This window comes from Harpia harpyja, chromosome 11 (genome assembly GCF_026419915.1).
Source record: "Harpia harpyja isolate bHarHar1 chromosome 11, bHarHar1 primary haplotype, whole genome shotgun sequence".
Classification (NCBI taxonomy): domain Eukaryota; kingdom Metazoa; phylum Chordata; class Aves; order Accipitriformes; family Accipitridae; genus Harpia; species Harpia harpyja.
This window is the reverse complement of record NC_068950.1, coordinates 27790046-27815797: the sequence shown is the minus strand read 5'-3', so window position 1 is coordinate 27815797 and position 25752 is coordinate 27790046. Positions and strand designations below refer to the sequence as shown.

General features: G+C 39.5%; 2 long non-coding RNA genes across 2 annotated transcripts; both read left to right on the top strand.

Annotated features, from left to right (window-relative positions):
* The first annotated feature begins 1155 nt into the window (after positions 1-1155).
* LOC128148562 (uncharacterized) lies at positions 1156-14014 on the top strand. Its single transcript, XR_008237319.1, has 3 exons — positions 1156-1369; positions 8005-8118; positions 13900-14014. It is a non-coding gene; the product is annotated as an uncharacterized LOC128148562 (long non-coding RNA).
* A 1931-nt stretch (positions 14015-15945) lies between these two features.
* On the top strand, positions 15946-24858 carry LOC128148546 (uncharacterized). Its single transcript, XR_008237313.1, has 3 exons — positions 15946-16135; positions 21210-21549; positions 23400-24858. It is a non-coding gene; the product is annotated as an uncharacterized LOC128148546 (long non-coding RNA).
* Positions 24859-25752: the final 894 nt, after the last annotated feature.

Below are 25752 nucleotides of genomic sequence, written 5' to 3'. Positions count from 1 at the left end.
AAATATGGCATTGTTCTTTTTAAACTGCAAATTCAAGTCCAAGGTGTGAACAGCATAACCTTCAAATAATAAATGTGCAGACATCTTTTTGGATGCACTGTGAGAGCTATTTTGGAAGACACAACTGCAAGCTGTGTGAGTTAGATGTAGTGATTGCATAGATGTAGGCTGCCCCAGCTACATGTCTTCAAAACCGAAGCAGAGCATTTAATGAAGAGCGCTGTTATCTTTTCACTGCCTAAGTTAATTTTGCTTTCTGAGGCTCTCCCATGTCTCAGCTCACAGGAGAGTATGTCAGGAAGGATTTTCAGTTCTTCCTACGGCACGTGCTTTTGGTGGAGATTTTCTCTATTTCTCTTACAGAAATTAAGAAGTTTATATCTGTATGGTGTAATTTAGGTGGCAGAGGTCGAGGTGGGAGGGAACTAACTCCAAAGGAGATAACACCCTCTTCGTAACAGCCATTAGCCAAGCAGGCTCAGCTGCCACTAGTACAAAGAATCTCAACTGGTTAAACTGCCTACATTTCTCTCTTAAGTTATCAGTAGAATAGCCAAGCAGAAATCATTCCCCAGATGTTACAAGTGCTCTGAAATCTGTTTGAAACTATCTAAATACTTAACACTTCTTATAAATTCATATCTTGATCCCAGAAGAGGATCCAGTGTGCTCACCATGGATTAATAAACATTTAGAAAAGTTAAATTACTTAGAGATATTTAAGTATCATACAAATACTTGTAAAGTGTAGACACTCCCCAGCATAAAACCCAATCTGCAAAGGTCTTTGTCTATTTAATTGCATTTTGGTTCACCCATTTAATAACAAGGATTGTTTTTTAACCTCTCAAGTTCCAAACAGAACTTCAGATTCTATTATAACAGAGTGGAGGAAGAGAAATCTTAAAGCAGGGGCATCTAGTCACCTGCAGAGTGAGAGAGACTGAAAAGTAAAATGGTTTTACTGCCTTCTAGATCGCTTTGTAGGCAATTTGTGTTTGAATTCCTGTTAAATCAATTTCTGCATAATATTAGTGGTCTGAAATGATGCAAAATGGTATCGGAAACCAGCCTCCTTTTGCAGCACAGAGAAATCCTCTCCCTGAGTCCTTGTTATTCTTTAAGTCATCTGTTTTCCCTTCATTTATTCTTTCATGTTGTGGTCTGCCTTCTGACGAGTGAAATGTGAACAGGAAGTGGGAAGGAGCAAGCTTTGTCTCTCTACTGCCAGTGTGCTTCATACATTTGTGAAGAAGCAGACCCACATCATAAAACCAACTGAAAGCCACGGAGGTACCTCTCTAAAAAATGTAATGGACTGTACTGAAAGCCTAACTTTGACTGATGTGAGGTTTGGGACTTTATCCAGGTAAGAATTCATGCAGCAATGAGCACAGATAAGGCAGATGACCCAGAGTAGGGCCAAACTGTTTACCAGCAGATGTGTTTTTGAAAATCTTCCTTAACTGGTCATGGCAGCGGAAAATACCCTGCTGTTAAACGCATCTGCAATCCACTGCACTCCCAATCCACCTACAAAAATTCTGACCTTTAAAGAAATGATGGAGAAGCTGGTGATTTTTTCCATGGCATTGAAGCTCAGTCTATTTTAGGCTCCAAGGCAATTGCAGCCCTTTTTGCTCCCTATTTCACATCACTTTTAAGTCTTGTTCTGGCCACTATGAACCCTTCAGCACTTCTCCCTGTGCAATCACTCGAGTCAAGATCTGTGATTTGTGATTTGCAGATGACATGTACATTTCTTGGCTGATGGCTGTTAAAGCAGTTTGCAAACCTAAGGCAATAAACTGCAGGGATGCAGTTGGAGCTCTCTATTGCCACGCTAAATTGCCATTCTCATGCAAATGAATAACAAGTTTCTCATTATTAAGACTGAAAATAAGCTGTTGTACATTTCCAATGTTATGAATTTCTGCATTAATATTTTAATGGAATAATTTTGTCAATTTCCATTATATACCTTCTGTAGATGGGAATATCATATTTAACCAGTCTGTGTGTCAAAAACAGTGATGCAACCTGCTGTATAGGAAAAAGAAAAAACAGAACAGTTTCTGCATTCACCAAATGTAAGTCCTTTAATCCCTTCAGTATGGAAATCTATTACTAAGCTGTAGAACACAGTAACAGTTCCTAAAGTGTTAACAATTATTTATACATTTCTGATCATCTTTCATTTAAATATTTATAAAATACATACTGGGAAGTATGTACCTTTTAGAAAACTCAGTTTCTGTGTCATTTTCTTAAAATATTCACTTCTGTTCCTCTTGAAAGATACCTAAAAAGAAAACCTGCTGGATTTTGTTTTAAGTGACACTATAAATGTACAAACAAAATGTAATCTTAAACAGAAAATAGTATGATTACCATCAGAAGGATTACTGTGGTTCATTGTTCAGAAAGCAGGAAACACAAAATGATTGTTTCAAATACTCAGTCTTAGCTTGCAAAAAAAACAAATGTATTGAAGTGCTTCAGTCTTACTGTGCAGCCTAAAGTCTACATATTGTATAAATTCCTAATCCTGTCAAAATGCAAGTCTGAAGATTAGCAGAATGTATAATAAATGTGTCTATGTCATTACACATAAAAATAGTATTGCTAAATCAAGTGTGGCCCTTTATAAATGTAAAAAAGCCCAACTTAAGCAGATTTGCACTTTATAATTCTACAGCTCTGAGGAGAAAAAAGCAAGATTGACTAAAACAGATTCCCCATTTCTCTGATATAAATCACTTTGCATACACACAAAAAAGCCATTGACATAGATTTCTTTAGCAAATAATATTTATCGAGATTTCTTGTACATTTAATTATTAATGTCAGCAGTGTTACAGTATTTCTATGAGGTTGCTGTTACTGACCCTGTACCTGTTGGGTTTTTCCCTCTCATATTATTTCCTCTACAACCATGAAAGCATAACACTTACCAATTATTTTGTGTGACAGAGTCAAAAAGACTTATGGTTTCATTGTCTGTCGCTAGATCTCTTATTTGTCAGCATTTCAGGGCTTGACTGACTGTCATCCTACAAAATACTGTTTAGTTTAATCATTTTACAGTTAGTGTGTTTGGTACATTAATGATAAATGTATACAGAACTACCATTTCTTAATGTATTAAAATGAGTCTTGTAGAAAAGTTCAATGAAGCCAGAAGAAATTATAAACCACGTAAACAGTTCTTTGTTCAGCAGTAGATATAAGCTAGACACAGTAGTGCTACCCTTATAAGGTGTGGTGATTTGGACTGTTAAGGTAGAATATTACAGACACCTTCCTATACAAAGGATCTTTTATTATATTAATCCTTTTCCCTTAATAAGATAGAATAACTAGAATAATAAAGGTCAAATTACAAACCTGTATATATTATAAATATGAAGAATGTTAGGAATAATGTATGAACCTGCACCTTTTACTGAGTTGTGACACTTCTGCATGGTCTAAACAGAAAATAACTCAATAATTGTCTTGTTGGTGGAAAAATTGTTTTCAGACAGTCTTTTTCCTCCAACACCTTTTAAATAAATCAGCCAACCAGAGAACTCAGAATGACTGAAGTCAGTAGAAAGCTGCAAGATGCAGCACTATTGAACTCGGTAGTAAAACTCTCACTGACTTCAATAGAGGCAAATTTCTCCCCAACATTTTCAAAGGTGCCTGGAGGGTGTGCATCACCAACTTAAGGAATTTTAAGGAGGTATTTCACACTGCTTGAAAATCATCTTTTTCAGACATGTCTTATCCAGACACTGAGATGTAAAAATAGCTGGTATAACAAGCATTAAAATAGGGCAGCTCCTGGTCCTTAATGATGAAAATAGCTCTGATCCACCTTTTTTGATCAGCTGGCACGTTGTACCAGTTTTGCACGTTCTTAAGTGTACTGATCCAGATTCTGAAGGTCTTACATGCACAGCAACCCTCCAGTCATTGAGGACAGCGTGAGCTCTGCTAGAGTCAAGCCCTCAGGACTAGGCATAGAATTTCCTCTTAGGCTCATTGTTTCTTTCACTTGAAGAACTAAAAATGACCGAAAGAACTAACTGTATCATTTATAGCAGGAAATGAAATGTCCTGGTAACCTAAGTCTTTGACTAAATCGGGAGCATCTCTAGCATTGACTATCTTGGACAGGGACTATTAACACATTTATTAGGCAGGACTGTGTCTGGGTCTGACACATATAGGCACTGGGAGAGGAGGTACTAAAGACTGAGTTTAAAAGTGCAGCACTGTAATCTCTGTCATTATTTTCTCATTATAAATTCACTAGGAGACTCTCAAGAGTCAGGTCTCTCCCTTTGTGCATGCCAAGGAGCTTCTTCCTAATGCTAGTCGTTTGGGAAAGGAACACATCTGCCTCTCATCTGCTGTCTGGGAACAGAGGCACTACCCAGACCAACATTCTCCCTTACACGCACCTCTCCAAACATCCCCAGATCCTCCATGCACAGAGCAGCACTACTCCAGCAATTCAGTGGACAGAAGGAGGGGGATCCCCAACTTGTAGAGATCCATTTTCAGCCCTTCTTCCACCCCACTGCTATACCAGAGAGGCAGTGGGTACCATACCACTAGTTCTTGGAAGCAAAGCAGCATAGATTGTCTCCTACAGTGTGGAAGGAGGCAAAGAGTAGGGTGTAGGACTGGTGTGGTAGGTAGCACAATACTACTCCATAATTTGTTATCCCAAGAATTCCTTGTGTTTCAAGTTGCAGTATGGCTGTGGGAGCTGTGTGGTGCTCATGAACAGGTGTTCAGCAAGAAAAGAAAGCCATGTGTGTGTCAACCTATACTCTGGGTCAGCTTCAGGCAGTTCTTTCTTTATGTACCTCCAGCGAACAAGCTGTCAAGGCACTTAAATGACCTTATGAGAGAGATCCAGATCTTAAGGCAAATATATCACCTATGCTCTATCAGGGGAATAGGCAGAACAATCCCCAGCCCCTGGGTTTCTGTTCCTTTAAGGAAGCCAACCCCTTTGGAAAAGGGTCTGATGGCATGTTGAGGTCTGTGCTGAATCAAGGCAGACAGGTTTTTTGCCCATACAGTTTCCTTGGAAAATGGCAGCCAAACTGAAATATTCTATGGGAAAGGAAGGACGTGGATGAGTTTTCAACTTGGGTAAGGGTAATAATCAAGAAGTTTTGTTCCAATATTCTCAAAACTAAAAATTCCAGTGTTGGAAAGCTTTTTGTTTTGGTTTTGGGTTTTTTTTTTTATTTTGAAATACAGGGGTTTTAGTATTAACTTAAAAAAAAACCCCTGAAAACAAAAGAAAATACTAGAACCGTCTCAGAAAGAACTGTTCTAGTTAATTTAACAGAAAATTTCTTGGTCTGGATAAATCTAGTCCAGTTGGACCAGTGACAGTGACCCTATGCTTACCAGCATAGGATTCAGGGCTTTAACATAAGAATAAATGTATACAATAAGCAAAGAAAACAGTTAAATCATTAAAAGGTGACAAATACTTTGGCTTTCCTACAGTCCGAGTGCCTTTGTTAATGACCACTGAAGCCAACAAAAATATTCCCTCTTTGGGTAAGATTTGGATATGACTCTGTGTATTTTTCTTTTGTTAAAGGAAATGCTGCCATGTCACTAGTACCTCTGACGAGCAGAGTATAAAAAGCAACAGATTCACTGGCAAAACACTTCCTATCTGTTAGAAAAGGTTGACAGTTTTCAAATAGATGATGCATGATTTAGGTTTGTTGGTGAGTTATGTACACTGGGTTTCGCATTAAATCTATCACTGAATACACATTTATCATGGTAACAAGAGAGCATCATTTAACAGAGCTCCTAATATTCCCTCTAAGGATATATAGTGGTAAACATACTATTTTTTTTTAAAAATATCTACAGTGCATCTTTGTGTTGTATTCATTACAATATTCATTAAATAAGGAAATGAATAGCAATCAGAGAAAGCATGATGGATGAAGAAGAAACTGTAGCACTGAAGAATAATCTAGGGAATAGCTCTGATAGGGTGATTGTTTTCTTCCAGTATGCTCTTTAGTGTTGCCTTTTACCCCAGAAAAGCTTTCAGATCACAGCTGCTTCTATATTGATGAGTATGGGGAAGAGGACAAACTCTAGCTGTGAATGTTCAATCAATCTTTATATAGGTAAAATTGCCACTCTCCAGCTGATTTATGTAATGATTTTAGTTTGCGCCAGGAAAGCCGTAACAGAAATCCAGTCCTGTGCAATTAATTGTTTAAATCAAATACGCATCCTTGCTGCACAGGATACTGATGCCTAAGTTTTGTAGGAGACAAGACTGTATACTTCTTGAATAAATGATGCAGAAACTGGTTGAAGTTTACTTTCTGTTATCCAGGGGCTGTAGCTGCTTCTTGCCTTCTTCAAATGTAGTCTATTTAATCTCCTGTAGTGTGGGAAATTATGTTCAAAATCTCTGTGATCCTCTACGCCTAGTAAGTTATGCAAGTAGTGACAAGTATACACTGTAAGGTCTTGAGATTATATCTGTAATGTGTGGCTACAGACTGTTGATCAAGAGAGCCTGGAAGAAAAACATTATTTTCAGGTGTGAAAAACCGTCACCTTTATCAAATAATTTCTCTTGCATCTCTCCCAAGGCATTGTAGCCTATTTAAACTTGGGAGGTTAAGTTTGTAGCATTCATTATGACTGAAAATTTAGTTCACACCATCATGATGTTCTCTTTATTAAGTGTTACTGTTAAACAATATTAAAATAAACACAATGCAGTTGGCCTTTTGAAAGGTTCACGGCATATTTATTTCTTTGTCTTGTCTCTTAATTGTGTCTGCTTTTTAAGATTCTCATATGCAAGCTAATGTTGCTGCTATACGCCTTATTTGCCACATATTATCTGATTTATCTATGTATATCTTACAATTTACAGTCCCGTCTGGTGCATATAATTGAAATGCTTAGGGGTAATGTAAATGTCTTTTGACAGAGCTATGGCTTGAATCTTCGGTTGGTAGGTTTTCCTGAACCTCAAAACAAATCAGAAATAAATTCTGGCAGATAGCCTGGCAGTTTTACTGTACCTAGCAAAAATAAGTTCTGTAGGACTCTTCACCCATGTCATTATGTGAATTATTAGATAGAATAACGACAAGTTTCAGAAACTCTAGCAAGAGATATTCCTGTATCAGGATACCCGTGCTAAAAATGGCTGCCTCACCCACTAGTCCTCTCCCAGTCTGATCTCATTTTATTCAGCCCCAGTTCATCACTACTCTGTGACAAATACATAGTCTCCATCCTTTAGAATAACTGTTATTTTGTCAATAATTTGCAATATCCACTGTCATGACATGTAAAACGTTGGGCAGGGTATGGATTCAGCCATGCTTGCTGCTAGCGGTGGGTTAGGAGTCCTACAGGGGCCCTTCAGTTAAACTTTGGGGAGACTCCTCATGTAACGCCAAGTGCAGGAGTCTCCATGCGTATGGTATATGTGTGCAATATGGGAAGGCTTTCCTACTACCTGTAGCCACAGAGTGAGCAGCACTTCAGGAACTTCAGAAGGCAGGTTCCTGCTGCATCCATGCAACCTTGCTGACCAGCAGAGCTGGCAGATACATGAAAAACATTCTCTCTGCATCCCTCCAAAATGGGTAATGCTGAACTGTGTTCAGAAATGTTTTCCCATCCTCTTGCTAGGGGGTGAGTTGGCTCCATATTGCCTTTCACTGTGGGCCGCACCTACTGGGTCCAATGCAATCCTGAGCTATCATCAGACGAACAATTGTTACTGGTGCAAGGTCATTTACTTGGACTGAAGAATCTTCAGAAAGCATCACGTTCATTGTGCAAATCGCGTTCTTCCCTTCAACCAGGCAGGAAATAAGTTGGGCAGGAGCTGGCTGACAGTTCAAGCAGGCACCATGACTCCACTTTTGGTTGATAGTTGCTACGTTTAGAAGGCAGTTCGTTAATCATTCTTTTCCTCTCTGCATGCAGGTCCTTTTCAAAGCACTGAGATATCAAGGCTCAGATTTTCAGAGGCCCTGATTTCAGCAAGAGCTGCACTTCTGAAGGTCAAACCACAGGCTCTTTACAACAGACTAATCCAAGGTGAAAAAACCCAAATCTGCATGATGTGGGAGTCAGATCTTTCTGTGGAAAAGATGAAGCCTGTGTCATTTGCTCCTCCACTCCATTGGTCACAAAGCCTATTCTGGATAGAGAGATAGAGATATTGCTGACTTCTCTTTTTAGTAGAAGTGGGAGATGGATTATAAACCTGAGCATCGAAAGGCTTTTTCCTTTTTTTTTTTTTTTTTTTTTTTTTAAGAATGTCAAGTGCTTGAGGGAGAAGCAGACAGTCAGCAACATCAAAACCCGATGTGATTCTCCTGAAAGGCACTCTGATGCACTGGAAATGCCACATCTCCACTCCTGGGATCCAGTGCAATTATCTGGGGAAAACAGAATAATTTCCAAACTATTGACTTGCCACTAGGGCTAGGTCAATGTGGCCTGATGGTTTTCAGCAAAAGGCTCCCAGCAGTCTTTAAAAAACTGACAAGTCATAGAGCTGTTGCTGCTTGTGAGCCAGGAGGGTATGGGACATCAGCTGCCGTGGAAGAAGGGTTTGTAGGTGATGCGAAAGTGAGTGGAAGTGGACTCTCCTTTGCTTGCAGGACTTCTCTGCTGAGGTATGACAGCTATGGCAAAACCATTTACTGCCATCGAGAGGCAGCTATGAGAGAAGAATATGAAATATGCTGTTCCTTATCCAGGAAACATACAGTGTATCCCAATGACCGATTTATTATTTTCACCCTGTCCAGCAATACAGAAGGGTGCATCAGGGATCTGCCTTTCTCTGCTCTGAATAACTTAAGTCGGGCCGCAACATGTGAAATAATTGAGCTGACCAGAATTTACAGCTCTAGGTGGAGTTTCTTCTTTCTGTTGGGTTTGTGAGTCATGACAATAAGAGTTACCACATAAGCATGATGCAAAATGTACATGTTCATTTCTTTCTCATTTTTCATTTTCATACTGTTTTATGATTTAGTTCAGCTCTAGCATGGTCCGGTTCTCTTAGGCAACAATCTCTACAATGATTAGGTATCATCTTTAAAAATTAGAGCAACAGACAGATCATGCAAGACATGCTCTTTCATTTTTTAACTCTGATCTTCACAGAGTAAGTCCCGCATGGCTTTCAGAGAGGCCTGTCTTGTTTCATGTGGACTTTGTTGGGCTGTAATTTATTTTACTTAATTATTTATGGCTACATTATGTATATTAGCTGCACTTGTCTAAATAACAAGGGTTGCAGTGGAAGACTGCCTGTTCAGCTGATTAATTCCTGTTACTTTCTCCTTTTCTTAAGGTGATTTTGTGATGAGTTTAGATTGCTGTTTATTGTTCCTGAGCTTGTGTCTAGCAGGAACACTCTAGGACAACAGTAAGAATAGGCACAGGCAGAATTTAAATAAATGGACACATAATATTGGATCCGTTTTGCATTTGAGGATGATTTCAGAAGGATAGAGGAATGTTCTAGAACTGAATGAATGAACAATCATTCCAAGCTAATTTTTTAGTAAAAAGTGCATTTAAATCAAGAGCTCTTTTTATTCCTTACCGTCACAATTTTGAGACTCTTGCCATCTTTTGGATTCTATTTTACATTCATAAAAATAAGACAATGTATAACATAGTAAATGGAAACTTACCCAGAAAAGAGAAGTAGATTGGAAGACTGGTTTCTTATCTGACACATCCTTTTGTCTGCTTCTTACTGCTTGCTAACAGCTTGCAGCCATGGCAGGCAGCTAGCAGACCAAGTGCAGGTTAACCATTTTAATATTTATTGATAGGGAAAATACCCTGAGCACACTTTTAATGTCGGTTCCTGGGACATAAGGGCATCAATGGCTCTATAAAATGTAAATACATTCTTAATTACCTCAAGTGCCCCCTCCTGCCCAAGTGGCTCTTTTACGTGAAACACATCTCGCTGGTAATGAGCACAAATATTGCTAATAGACTGTGAAGGGCATATTGTCTGATCTTTTTTTACCTGGGTCCCATGCTAGCAATGTGTAGGGTTCACTTCTTGTTCAGTTCAGGAAAGTTCTCAGTTTTTTTTTCCCCAGTAAGGGAGCTCTTCCCAAATGAGGACCACCACAGTCTTATTCTGACTGTTCCTGTATTTCTTGCAGTCTGTCTTGGGCTCTCAGTGTCAGTAAGACGAGACTTTGAAATGCATTATAGCTTCCATTGTTTCCCAAGGGAAATATTTTCCCAGAAAGTCCTTTGCTTTTCCTGCTCCCCAGTTCTGTCTCAGTAACAAGCTCCATTCCCAGTCTTCAGCCTCTCTTGGGCGTACTATCTCACACTTCTCCATGAAGGTTTGAGCTTGTTCATTCAGTTCTCACACTTTAAGGTGGATGTTACATCTTGAAAACTTCTAGTAGGAGAAGCCCCAAAATACTAGGGAGGAAATTGCTGGATTTGGAACAGAGCCTGAATGAGGCCAATGCTGGGGATATTACCATGAAAGGAGCTGTAAGGTGTGAGAAATGGAGTTTGCAAATTTTTTTCAGAGCAACGGGAGACTGCTTAGAGGCTGCAGAGTGAAAGACGTATTATTTAATGGGCAGGGAAAATGAAAGGGCCACAGTGACTGTTTTGAGAGTCATAGATGGAGAGAAATGGGAAAAAAGGAATTCTTTACCCCACACTGCTACACACTGACTTAGAAAGTGTGTGCTGACATTTTAGAGTTGTGCATGGTGTTCTTGAAAACCTGCATGAGGGAAGATGATAAAAAACTCTGAAACCTGCTGCTTCTTGAGAGGCTAAGATCTAGGCCTGGCTCTGCTGCATTGCTGCCTGCAAAAATAGGCCATAGAATTTTAAGCCTTGTTGCCTTAGACTAAATAAAGCATGAATAAATGTGGGCTTGGAATGGGAAGGGTGCATCTGTCGGAGCAGTAATATTGGCTCTGGAACAGCCTCCAGTCAGGGCAGTGAGGACAAACACAGTTAATACATTTAAGGTGCAGCTTCAGATCTTTGGGAGGGATCGTATGATGACTGCAATGGACAGCAATTCACTGACCCAGAGAGGTCTTTGTAGCCTTCTGTTTGTTTGTAAAATAGGTGTACTGCTACTACCAGTGATTGTGGGAAGATGCACTCACTAGCTGTGAAACCCACAAATGGTGCAACCTTAAGTAGCATGGAAATGCCTATGTGTAAGTGAAAATTATGCATGCTGCTACCAAGAGTTTGAGGGGAGTTGGAGATGTGAAAGTGTCTGAGCCTCATTCATTGCTGCTGACATACCGTAATGTCCTCTGTACACTGTGTGCTTTATCAGAAGGATGCAGCTTCTGATAAAATAGTCCCCCTTTCTCCATTTTCATTCCTTGCTCAAAAATCAAAGGACTGTCTGGGAAGTGGGCAGAGCAAGAGGGAGAAATTAATGAATCACAGAGTTGGTGAAGACTTTCTAAGCAGTTCTTTTGAGGCTTTCTCTCAATCTCAAGAAGATGAATATCATGGGAGAAATAACTTTACTCTATCATAGCCTTACAGTGACCCTTTTAATAGAGACAATTATGTCACCCTGTAGACTGTGTTACCCTGGACAGTGACCTTGTCTCCCCTGTTACAGTCTCTTTTGCCTGTGGTAGCAATGCTGTGGTTTGAAGTTCTACAGTGCTTCTCCTGGGGTGTCTTGGTCACGCTGCTGCAGCCACAGCACTGAATGCGGATAGATGACTGTGAGAGTAGAAAAGAGTCAAGAGAAAGAAAAAAGAGGGAAAAATAAAGAGAAAGGAAAAAGAGAGCAAAAACTGGGGCAGAAAGGCAACTGATCTAGAGAACTTACTGAGGCCTTTGGTGCAGACTGCATCCAGTGCTGGAGAACATAAAGTGCTTCAGAGAGGAAGTAGATTTACTCTTTCTGCTCCTGCGCTATAATCAGATCTATATCTCATTTACTCTTCCCTCTTCTTCCCCTCTCTGCAGATATATAAACTTGGTAGTAGGAAGTTCACCATGCTCCACAAAATCAGCACATCTGTAATTTATATGCCTTTTAACTTCTAGTTACATTTCATAACAGAAGAGCTGAGGGTCCCAGCAAGTCATTTATGGTACCAGAAAGCTGTGGGAGAAGATTGCTTACTTCCTAATTCAGTGTGACCCAAAGAAGTGAGAGAAATAACTCAGGGCTAAGTTGTTTCCTCTGGAGTGTTTTATACTGGAGTGGCCCACAGCAATAAGTGCTTAAGTGGCATAAGGGAATAGAGGAAGAGTATATAACCAGAGATGATATCTTTTCTAATAGCATTTTTAAGAATTAAAGAATATGACTTAGAAAATAGGATAACCGAAGCACAATGAGCTAGAAAAGGAGCTTTCTCATTAGGGGACAGACTAATGAATGACTAAAGTTATCAGCCATGAGTTTTACTTAGGAGTGATTTTTTTTTTCCCTCAAACTTTTTTCTGGAGATTCACCAGCCCCTTCCATGCTTCCCATAAGCTCAGAAACAGTCATCTTGTCACGTTTGACGTAGATATATACTGCTCTGAGTTTTAAAAAAAAATAATATAGCATGTAATGCACATCTAGCAAAACCATATGGGGCAATTATTGCCCCTTGGATTATGAATCTTGAGAAAGCATAAAGCAGTTCTTCAAGGCTCCTCTGTATCTGGAGGTATCATATAAAATACCAGGAGGAACGTTTGTGTCGTTACACAAATTCATTTTTCTAAACATGGGGAAATTTCTATAACAATTTTGGAAATGTGCATTAGCACGTAAAAATCATTGTTGTAGGAAAACTTGATCTGTTGATTTTACTTCCATGGTGGACTCTTTACAGTCTATATCATTTCCACTCCACTTCACTGATGGTGGAAAAGCTTTTTTCATGGTTTATTTAGCAGAAAGTCATTTTGATTAGCAAGATGAGTAATACTTTACAGCTGTTTGCAATTACTGCATCTGTTTTATCAGTGGATTCAAATATTGGAGGCTATATTGATAGAAACGTGAAATGCAATAGAAATGGGTACAAGAGGGGGCACACAGACGCACATGCACACTTCATAGATCTAGGCATGTTAAGAGAAATCAAACAGCATGTTAGTCTCAAATCTGTGCCACAAACTCAGTGCTGGATTTAATAAATTTGAAAAGCAGAGTTTCCTGTTTGCAGGTGAACCTCTAGTAAAGGTTTTGTCCCAGATAGCTTGGTGTAAAATCTACACACTAATTCTGCTCTGCTAAAATATAGTAAAAGTTTTGCCATTCACTCCAAAGGAGATCAAAACTGGACCCCACACAGATGGGAAAGCAAAATGAAGTATCTGAGAACATCTGGAGACTATGTACAGTCTATATACACAAAATTTCATGCCTGGAAGCTTAAAATAAGGGATAGGTTTTTTAATACTTCTGACCTTATTCCTCCAAATACACAGGTCTCTTCTATATTCTACCTTCTAAAGAAGGGCTTGGTTTATTTCAAAACTTCTCGTAAATTCTTGCCTTATACTTTCCCAGGGAAATCACTTTGCCATTCCATTATTCCACATTAGTGGGGGTTTCATGCAGGGTAGAAGCAAAAGAGATACCAGGGAAGCTGGGTGAAATAAATACCCCTGTCAGGGTCTACCACAGCAGGGTATGTCTTCATTTAGTTGAAAAGGGGAAATGTTTTTGTCTGGGTCACACTATGATTATAAGTAAGCTCAGTAATTATTACAGAAATAGTAATTTAATGGCAAACTGGTATTCCCACCTCATGATTTTCTCATGGGCAGCATAACATTTCTTCCCTGATTTTAATGTTTCTATTTCTTTGTATTCCACAGGCTACTTTAAACAAGTCATCTTGGTCCAAGACTCTTCAACTGTTCGTTGTATGCCAACATCTCAGGGCAGAATCTAAGCTTCTTGGCTCTGTGAATCTCTGTGCTCTTAGTGATGTAGGTGAGTAGGTGATCTGGTCTAATAGTTTTGTTACCATCTTTCAGGATGAATTTCAGAGTCCTTTGGATTTATCGGTGCTCAGGGCATTCTCAGAAGCCTGGTGACTCAAGTGAGTGAGTTTTTGCCTCAGTAGCACAGAGTACCTCTAGAGTACTGATTTCACTGCATCATTCCCCATGATTTGGTCCTTCTCCCCAGACCTCATGGTTATTTGTGTTGTCATTTGATTTAACTTCGGTTTCTCTAGTCCTGAAGTATTCAGAGTCAACAGTATCTCTGCCCATTCAGATTTGTTTGGTACTTCTTCAATAACTAAACAGAAACGAGGCGTTGCTAGGTGTTCTGAACTGATGTTTTATTTATTGGGATAATTAAGGGCCATGAGACAAAATCAGAGCTCCACTGCAGAATGTGAAGTTTGCCACTGGCTGTGGGGTGGGGGCTTTGCCCTGGGTACGACTGAGGTGTTCCTACAGCAGCACTGGAATCCAGCTCTGGGAACAAGCTCTGCTCACCACCCCAAGCCCTGAGAGACACTGCTCACATGCAGCTCCCTTTCAGGTCAGCTGTCATCCCAAACTGCCTTCCTTTTTCTCCAGATTGCCAGCATGCTCTCTCTTGCCAAATATTAGTTGGTTGTATAAATGATGAATGCATTTCCTTTAGGGATCCTGGAAAAAAAGGTGTTTACAAGACTTTTGATTCCCCACTAAAACTGGGTTGGGATGGCTCTTCTATGTTATTAAGCACACATACTGTCTCCATCCTTGGATATGGTAATAATAGTTTTGTCTCAGCCTTGCCTTTAGAAAGATTGATGTTGTTTACGGTGCTTTCTATGGGTTTGTATTGTATCAGAGTCCTGACATTCATCAGTGAAATTTATGTGATGTATTAGCCTGTCCATTCTTCAGGTTAGACAGAAATGAACTGGGCAGATTTTGATATATCTCTATACATAAGACATCTTAATGCCACATTTCTTTCACCCATTACAGACTACTGAAAATAAGTACATTCTTATAGCAAGGATTAACACCAATCCCTGCAAGGGTTCTTACTGAAATTTGATCTTTCCCATTTATAGGCAGAACTGTCTTTCTAGAATACTCTTCCCACATCTGAAGCAACAGCTACAATCTATAGATGAACGAGTGCATTGTTTACAAAGTGGAAAACTGTACGTGAGTGATCTCTGTAGTTCTCCCAAATACTTTGTGTCAGTGTCTCATTGCATATTTACAAATGATGGAGGAAACTTGTTCTCATCACAGATTGAGGCCAAAGTCACCTGAAGAGATAAACTAATCTACCTTAATTCCTCCAAACAGGATAAACTCTACTTGTTGTAATCCAGCCTTTATTATATAGCTGTAATCGCTTGAGTATTTTGAAAGCCACATAAATGAGAGTAGATAGAAAAAATACGATGATTCGTGATTATCAAATGAAATAGAAGTACTGTCTGGGAGAATCAGGCTTACTAATTAATAGAACTGAGGAGAAAGGACTATGTTATGAAATTTTATTTAGAGTAGATTGTAATGTGACAAACTATTCTAAAAATCTGGCTGAAAAGAAACGCCTTTTGCAGATACATAGAGAGAGAGAGAGATCACTATAACTGAAAAATTTAGATTCAGGTGCATTTGGAATCACAAACAGCAGTACCTACGCTGTACTGTTAAGGAGTGTTTTCCAGCTCAGCTTGATGGGCATGTTGATGCAAGTTTGACAAAGAAAACATAATTCATTTTTGCGAGTGATGAAGATTTTAACACTTGCTTGAAATAACTGATAATCTGGCACAAGAGGGTTAAAGGATTACTGCACAGTGTTTTATTTGACTAATAACAAAAGCTGTTTAAAAACTCTGAGAACCATGTTTGAAGTACAGTGAAGAAGCATTGTTTTACTGAATTTTGCAACAACTGTAATTGTTTTTTCACTTATACTGTACTATTTTCTGTTCTCCACAAAGAAAAACTGGAAAAATGACCAGATAATTCATTTGTCCTCGCTAATACTGTTCACACACAAGGTGGGGGACAGGTGGTGAGAAGGATCTGCATATAGCTGGGAAGGCCATAACTGAGATGATCAGAAATCTCCATGGAGGTAGGTCAAAGAATGTCTAGATAGAATCCAGGGCAATACTTTTTTTTTTTCATGCCCCTCAACATGTTCTTTACATCTACCCATATTCCTTCTTTCTTGCTGATTTGTGACAGTAAAGGGATATAACTGCCCTTTACCCATTATGTCGTGTCACGTGTCACATATCCCCCTGCTTAGGAGCAAACCTCATGTAGGAGCACCGTCCAGCACGTTTTCCTGTGCAGCCTCCAGCATTTTAGCTGCCTTTGCAGTGCCAGGGTCAAACAGAAAAGAGGACTCAGAGATCCCTAGAAGGGTGCAGTCATTTCCTGCTGTAGAGAGGAGATGGCATGTTAAAACTCTCTGAGCTCAGGCTGTCCTTAGGGTTCAGTAGGGATATCAGGGCTGTCCCACCAGAGCTGTATACAGGCAGCCACAGAGCACATCGGAAGGGCTTCTTGCAACGTATATGACCTTCTCAGCTGAGCTAATGTGCTTGGAGGAGTTGGCACCTTTTGCCTGTCAAGACTCAGACCAGGTCACAGGCTGGCACCAAGATGTGTCACCAGTACAATTTCTACTGGTGGTACCTACTCCTGTTGCAAGTACTCAGTAAACTGCCCCTGTGGTTTTAGCTGCCCCAGCAATTTCAGCCGCTTTGCCCAGCTGTGGAGAACAAGAGCAAGTAATCCCTGTGCTCCCTAGACAACTGGGAGTGCAGGGATTTGCAAATGAGTACTGGCCTTCAGCAGCAGCCAAAAAGAGGTGGGGACTGCCCAGGTGGTGGAGCAAAGGGGCAGCACACAGTCTTGCTCTCAGCATGCCACTTGCATGGTGGAGAATCCCTTAATGGCATATATTCCTGAGGGAATGTGAATAGATCTGGGAAGGTCAAACGCAAGGGAACATAACCTGCACTCAACATCCTTCCTTTCTGAATTCCACATTGCAGCTGAAGGCTGAGGCTCTGTGTTAGGAAAGGGGCAGAAGGGTCTCATACTTGCCCTATCTAGATGCGTGCATAGGGTGGGTACAGACCTCATGCAAGACGAAATTCCCCCACCCAGGATTAAGAAGCAACATCTCATGTTTCATCTAGATTTTCTCCCTCTGCTTTTTGCTTTGATTTTTATTTTCTTTGCTGCTGTTCTTGTAGATCTGGATGTCTGTGAAATAATATTCCAGCCAGTCTGGGAAGCTGTAAATGCTGGCTAATTAGTTCATAGGTTGTGCTCTGAAAATAACAAAGTGTTATCAGTGTCAGGCAATGTGGTTTTTACCATTTTGGAGATAGGGAAGTTGTATCTATCTGCTCTGCTAGACAGCTTTTGTGCCATGTTGAACCAGCTACAAAGGCACACTTTTTTACTAGAATTGTGATACTAGATTATGATGAAAACTGAAACACATCAGGAATCATCAGATTTTGTTACATAAATATTAAATAGGATTTTTTTTAAAATAACCAAGCCAGCCACATCTTAAGTGCTTAAAATGGGACATGTGATTTCAAAGTGCTGAATGTTGATTAAAAAAAGAAAGGGGAAAATATTTTTACACTGAAAAGTGGATTGTGTGCCCTCTCCAACATTAATTTTCAATTTTACATGCAAGGCAGATTAATATTTATTTACAAGTGGGGTCTGCCTGTAGCATGCAAGTTCTTTGTGCAGTTTTGAGGTCATTTTTGTAGTTCAATATTTTCCATTCTGTCACACATTCATTCTTTTCATTTCTTGGTTTTTTTCTTACCAGTACATAAGTGAACACTTCTGAGCTGCACACCACAGGGGATATACAATTCCAAAAAGGGCAGAGACAGATGGAAAAGTGGAGTTTCAACCTTTACAGATGAGAATGTGTGTCCATTTAATAATAATAATAAAAAAAAACAACTCAAAAATATTTTCAGAAAATTGAAGTCCCAACAATAGCTCACAAGAGCTATGGGCAGCAGAGAATTATTCTATGACCAGCAACAAAAGTAATGGCCCAAGAACCTGTGCTGCCACTTGATAGCTGCATACACACAAAGGGCCAGTGCAAGGCTTAGGTTTCTTTGACCTGGTTCTTTACAATAAAAGAAATCACTGCTTAATAGTAAAAACTATGAACTTGAATAAAACAGAGAAAAGGGTAAAAGGGAACACGAAGAGAAAAAGAAAGGCTAGGGAGATTAAGAAAGCTAACTGTCTCTTCCACGAGAAAAATGTTTGGACAAATAAAGACGGCATTTCTACTGTCCCACTTACCTATTTGCATTTCTCCCCTCCCTTTGCACAGTAAATATATACCTGAAGAGAGATGCCCTAACTTCGGTGTCTATTCCCTTCTTGTTCTGGGGACAGCCCTGGGTGAGGCTGTACTGTACCTGCTTCCAACAGTTAAAATAGCATTGCCTTGAACTGAATTTGTTAGCTCAGAACGTGAGAAAGAAGTGTGAGTGGAAGAAGGGAGTCACTTTTCTCTCTCTTGGCCTCTTCACTGGTGCCTCCTCCTGCTTCTCCATTCCCAGTAGCATTAAAGACTCACCGAGCCTCAGTGACCTCCACTGACAGGCTGCAGACTGCAGTGTTTTTCCCACTGCTGGGGAGTTTTTCAAACTGGTGGCTCTTCAGACACACAGTCCTGCTTCAAGAAGATGCAGAATGCTCCCTGCCATCAGCCTCTAGAAGCAGAGTCAACCCTGGAGCTCCAGTGTTTGCTGGGGCTTTACTATGTCATGTGAATCATTGGAGTGGGGTTGCTGGCCAGGAGCTTCTGCTGCCGTTTCTAGAGAGAGCTGTAAAGATGTCAGAGCTTGGGAGAAAATCAGCACTTCCCTGGCCTGAGCCCTAAGGCCAAACCTTCAGCAAACTGCTACGAATTCACCCACAGAAGATGGGGCACTTGTGGTTTCACGTGTGAGCACAGCCTTTGCATGAGTCAATATTGGTGCACACGCACCAGGGTGCTGTGAGCCCAGAAAGTTTGTGGGAGCAAGCTGAGGTTTTTGTAAGTAGAGGCATCTCTATGGGAACTGCTAGAAGGTTTTGTCCTTGTGTCTAGTTCAACTACTTTGGATTTCCAGGGAATATGTTTCTTAAGAAGATGGTAGAAAAGACCTATCCAGAACTATTTCTTGTCTACCAAACAAAAGGCATGGATGTATTGTTCTCTTCCTTACCATTTCCCATCTCTCACTAGATTTTTCCCTTGCAGTCTCCTGGCAGATCTCCTTTCTCTCACTGTGGCCTTTCCAGCAGGATCCCTTACAGTTTATCACCCAGAAAATGCCCTTCCTTCCCTAAGTCTCAGCTTGCTCTTTTGCTTTGCCACAATTCACCTGAACTCTCCTTATTAATGTATAATAAAGAAAGATGTAACTTGCATTACATACTCACAGGAAGGCCTGCAAATTCTATAAAAAATACAAAGTTGGAAAAAAGATGGGAAACAAAGAAAAGAATTGAAATGAGTTGCTTAAAAGGTTTGTGAAAGTGTGAAAAGACTGACTTTGGTTGTCCAATATTTGCCATTCATTTAATCAATTAATTTACTTCTCACAGCCAAAACACTGCCATTAAAAAGGCTTACTCAGATGCTTTACCCTGTTCATATTGATTCATTTTCAGTGAAAATATCAATATCTTTGTATAGATCTAGACCTTAAAGTTACTTAATTATTGATTGAGAAACAGTTGCTCAGACTGAGCAGGCAGATTTCTGCTGTGTTCAACAATAATAAGAAACCAAGCTTTTGCATGGATAGACATTATGTGTAGGACCATCCTTATTCAGTGTATTATTTGTCAGAGAGGAGCAGAAGTTTACCAAAATGACTGTTCTGTGACCTAGTGTGATCAACACTTCCCATTTCATTCATCAACTATTGAAAACTAAATTAGAGAACTGTGTACCCTTTTCAGTAATTGTTTCTTACTGTCACTCTGAAGACAGAATGAACTTTCCTCGTGAAAACCGTAATAGTAAATAATACATTCAAATCATGTTGCTTTTCTGGCAGCCTCCAAGCATATTTTTGAAGCATGAGGACTATTATATGTTGAGATGTAATTGATTTAAACATTTGGTGGTTTTGTTGACCTGTAAGTTCTGCTGAAACAACTGGTGGTTACATCTTGGTAATCAGGAATCAGAGATGAACAGGGTTGGAGTTGCATCTCACATTCTGTAGCTAATTTCTTGGTTTGTAAGAAAACTTGGTGTTTTGACATTACCCAGAGGAAAAAAAAAAAAAAAAAAAAAAGAAAAAGTTTTCTAATGACCATGATTGTAAGTGAGGAGCACAAAGCTGGACCCTAAGATTTCCTTGGGGTAAGAGGAAAACCTGCTGCTGTGAATGCAAGTGAGGTGGTTCTGTGCAGATCCTGAACAAAAGTATATCAAGATAACTGGATATAACTTAAGTCACCCAGTGCCTCTGTAGGACTTTCTAAATCTTAGCCTCTTACACTTCACAGCTATGGGCTAAATGACGGGTTGCAGACACTACATGTGACAGCCGGAGCTGGCTCAAGGCACCTCAGCAAGGCTAGCAAACCTGAATGTTGTCACCCCAAGAGTAAGGGATTGGGGCCAAGGCGGAAGCCCAGTCCTGCATCCCATAGGAAGGGGAGGAGGGCAAAGAAGGAGCAGGGCTGAGCTCTGCCCTCCAGCAGTATCTCCAACACCACACAGCTGAGTTTTTTCTTCAGTGGCAGCAGCAGCACAATCCTGTATGTCCAAGTGTCTGCTCTGGGGCAATCGGATACTGGCAAGGAGAAGTTTTAATGTGTGACCATAGGTTGCCAGTGTGGTGCCACAGGTGGTTGCCATTTCTGTCCATTCCTGGAGGTGAGCTTGTGGCCAAAGCCTTAGAAATACAGAAGCAATCATGCTACATAGCCATGTCTTATCTTTGACCTGGGTCAAGAGGAGGTGTTTCAAAAGAAGTAAGAGATCATAGCACAAACAATATAGAAGAGTCTGCCCATTGTGATTGGAGTGGGAAATAAAGATCTGCAATTTGCAGGTACTAAATATCAGCTCTGGAATTATTTTGATGTGAATTAGTATGAAGTACTCTCTGGGTTTTTATTTTTTCATTTTCCAGGTAATTTATAAAAGATCACAATGGATTGACTCAAAATGCACAAACACAGTTAATGGTAATGATCCTACATTTACAAAATACTGCATCTGACATTAGTCAGACACTCCTGTCTGTCTGTCAAGGTATTATTTTCAGTAGTTCTGTAGGTGGGATGGACCAGTTTGAAAATTCTCGAAGCTCTGCAAGACTTCACTGCATCCAGGACAAACAGCAATGGAAAGTTGGGCTGGAAGAATGCAGTGATGTGAACTGGATATCAGTTGTATGGGTGATGACAATGTCAAGGTCAGTCTCTCTGTCTATCAAGATCCTCTGAGTCAATTGGAGAACCCAGTCACTGGTAAGTAAAGGCCATTATCAGCCTTATATGTTTTAGATCCTCGATTCTGCAAAAAATAAATGGGGTAATAAATGGAAGGCCCTTGATCTGACATGTAAACAAGAGCTGTCCAGTGTACAGCTGGGTCAAGTGAAGTCCTGAGCTGATGGTGTTTCCAGAACGAAAAAACACCACCATCAGCATGGCTTTTCCCTGGATGTTCTGCACTTTTAGAGGTTTGACAATATTACATTCAGAGGCATCACAATATGAATTCAGCTAAGAAAAGTGTAGTTTCATAATGTTTTAAATGATTTGTTTGCCCCGCAGCATACATAACTACTAAAGATAGTAACATATCAAAATTAGAAAAATATGAGAATAGGAGATTTATTCTGCTTTTGCATATTCTACATCTCTTTATAAAACCCAAAACATTTAAAATGGAAAAGTTGTAAAATTCTGAGGCTTACTGTATTCACAGGACCTGATTTTGCATAAAGTTATGGTGTTTGCTGTTCAGTTGTTAGGATGCTAATAAAGACTAAATCCCACTATGATAAAGTAGAGGCATCTGTGTAAAACCGGCATGTGATCAGAGTCAGGCCAGGTTACTCTATACTGCAAATCAGCCAAGAAGGTAGTAGATCATCCCTTTTCATATGTAAGGAATGATAATTGGGCTACATTAAGGAAGATTGCTTAAGACATACCCAGTATGTATGAGCCCATTTACAGTATATCTTCAGAGCAAATCCTCCATTTCAAATGCCAGAATGAGAAACAGAGATTAAATTTGTGCTTTAATTTGTTTTTGTTTTGTAATGTCAATTTTCTATTGATTCTAATTACATGTCATTGAATTCTGGGTTGCAAATCGCTCTCTCTGTTCTCTGTATGTGTGAAGGGCGCAAAGCATTCTTTTAGAAAGATCATATTCTTCCCTGACTCTATTCTCCATATTCACTTTTGCCTGCACATGCCTTTCTTCCCCATGGAGTTCACACGCAGAATGATGTGGTACTCTGGCTCTCCTGTGTTCAGCAAAAAGATTACAAATACAACCTGTACATTGACATCTACATGGGTTTGGGGCAAATGTGAACGTCTTTGACAGGGCACACGTAAGAGTTTCCTTTTAATCATGCCAGGGAGCAACACTCATTTTAATGAAGACCATGCACTTTATTTTACCCTATGCCATGCATCAAAGAGGAAGTCTCCATGAGCGTGTAGAGCACAGGACGTAATTGGTTTTAGAACAGTGTGAGGAAACTACCTCAGCAAAATCTTCTCAGTCTTGACGACTTCTTTCTGTTGCTGGTGTCCCTGGAGAGTACATCATTTTCTATCTTTGCATGCAAAGATGAGAAAAACTGATTGGGGTCTTTAAAAGGAGGAACTAACTGCTAATGCTGGTATTCAATGAACTCTCAGTTATTCAGAGCTGGGAGGTAGATCCAGAGCACAAAGACAACTTCCTGCACAGACTCATTTTTTGCATAATACTCTAGGAGGAGCAGACCTGAGATGAATGGAAAGTTTAAATCAACTTACATTTGTCAGCGCTGACCAATTTGACAAAGATTGCTTGTTTCTGAAGGGTAACTAATTTCTTTATCATAAGCTTAAAAATCAGCTCAGTGTCTCCTTCTCGTGTAACATCCATGTACTCTGTTGACTCCCTGGGTTACCTAAAGAATAATTTGTTAAGGAAAATCTATCCAGGGAACAATCAGTTCAATTTACTTATTTTTGCTTGGTCTTTTTTTGAAAATTCACAAAGTTATTAAATTCCCATATGGTTCTCTTCCTTTCACTGTCAGTATGTTTGTTGATTACCCTGTGTCTTTGTTGGCTCTGTTCAACAGGTGGAGCAGCAGTATCCAAATCAGGACATTTTTTCGGCACTGATCCAGAAGTGAGAAAGCCCTGCACAAATCATTATATTCTCCTAAAATCCTGCAGCAAGTTGAGTATATAAAAGATCACAGGTGTCTAAACACAGATTTTTGCATATAATGAACTGGCAGGGCTATCTTCCATATATCTGGAAGGCAGTATCTGCTTGGAAGCAGGATATTCTTAGGGCCTGATTTCCCAATAACCGATGCATGGAAAATGTGAGTCTATTGAGCATCTAACTTTTGTGTGACTTAGAATGTTTATTTGTGTGTGCAGGTACCTTACTTTGCACCTGATAGCATTCTAAGACTGTGTATAAGTTAGGATCAAAGTTATGCATCTGTACGTAAGCCTTTAACATGGTTACTATTCATTGCTATGATGAAAATGTTTCGGCTAACATGAAGTTTTTTGCCTCAGATTTCCTTGTTATTGTTTTGGATATTTTAAACCTCATTATTAAATCTTAAAGGCCCAATAACTGAGCTGAGTAAAATAGCACAGGTCTCTGACTTCAGTAGAGCGAGCCTGATTTACACCAGCTGAGAATCTGATTGTCGCTTTTGAGCTATCGTAATTGCTTAAGTGAAACAGCCAAAGTAATTGGTGCAAACTAATACAACTGATGGAAAACGATTCAGTGTTTGTCAATACCAAGTATGCTATGGAGAACCTAATCAATGAATTAGTCTATCAATTAATTAGTCTAGGCAGAAAATGACTCCCTGTACTGTTAGTCCATGAAAAGATCAATAAAGTCAAATGTCTAGTTTAATGTTTCTCACGTAATGATTGTATTATGAGAAGAAGAATAAGAACAATGTTTATAATGTTTCAGTTACAATTTTCAGGTTTTCAATTAACAAAAAGATACCCAGATAGTCCTGTTAGAAAGATAAGCACAAATTTCAGGATTTTAATGCTGTAAAATCATTCGTCCTCCTGTCTGTTTAAGCTGCATCTTCAAGGGACTGATATTCCTACAAGGAAATGATAGCGTGGTATAAGGATTAATGTACGCTGAACCACCATTTTGTCAGTTTTCTACGTGGGAAATTGTGGCAAGAACATCTGGCTTTTAGGCCAAATCCTTCATTTTGGCAGGGGCTAGACTGAGCCACCTCTCTGGGATGACTTTGGCAGTTCACAGCTGTTGTTGTGTCAACATCAGAAACACACTGGGTGGAAAACTGAGAACTCAACCTTTTTCTGTTTCAATTGGCTGTAGTCTTATTATTTCTGCTAACTGTGGCCTGGTCACCCACACTTTGAATTTTGCATATTTATGATTGACTTTACAGCAAAAATAAGCAAATACATCTTCTGTTACAATCTGGTAAAGTCCCTAATTATGAAGCCTTTAAAGTCTGGCTGTTTACCATGTAGTATGAAAGAGAAGCAGCCATTCTTGCTTTCATGCACACACACATTCAGTGGTTATGAATTTTAAAAGTAGGCATTGCACTACGGGAAAAAAAAAAAAAGAGTTTTGGATATCACTTGTGTAAAATGCATGAAGTGAAAATCACGTGGAAACCGAAGTCATTGGCAATTAGTCAGGCTTGGAGGTAGATGAAAGCAGATTTTGCAAAAGGGGGGTGGAAAAAAACTTCAGATTACCTGAAAATAAGATTTCACTGAAAGGAAAAATTTGTTGCAGTAATCCTGCGATAATCTGCTGTAATGAATACTAAACATACAGCAAATATCAAAATAAGGGTATCTACAGTCAGTGAATAATTACTGCTTTGAGATGATCTAGGCTTTGGTGAACAAGTAGATTACTTTTAATGTTGGACATAACCTTTTACAGTTTTCAGTCTGTTTCCAGACTACAATACTATCTTTAAAAGCTTAGTCTTTTGCAGAACAATAATGCGTTACTTCATGTTTCATATTCCAGTATCAATTTTTCTATTAAAAATAGATTAAATTTTAAGTAACTAGTGATGATATGTTCAATAAGAGCTAGCTGGATGAAAAATTAATGTCTGCAGTCCTTCTGTTTTGCAGGGATTAACTGAACTAGCCAGAATAAAATTTAAATGAGCCTGCTTTTCTCAGTTTCAGCATATTCTACCTAAAACTTGTACTTTGTACATGCTTTAAGGTATCAAAAATAAAATAATGGCTCACTTTGGTGTAGGGAAGGGTCACTTCCAAGCTGTTGCACAGGGAGTCATAGGAGATACATGTTTCTTCCAAAATTTGCAACATAATGCTAATATCGTGTTGCTAAAATACAACCTTGTCTCAAGGATTGACTGACTCAGAATAAGACAATAAACTTCTCCTACTTAGCCAGCTCACTTCCCAGGA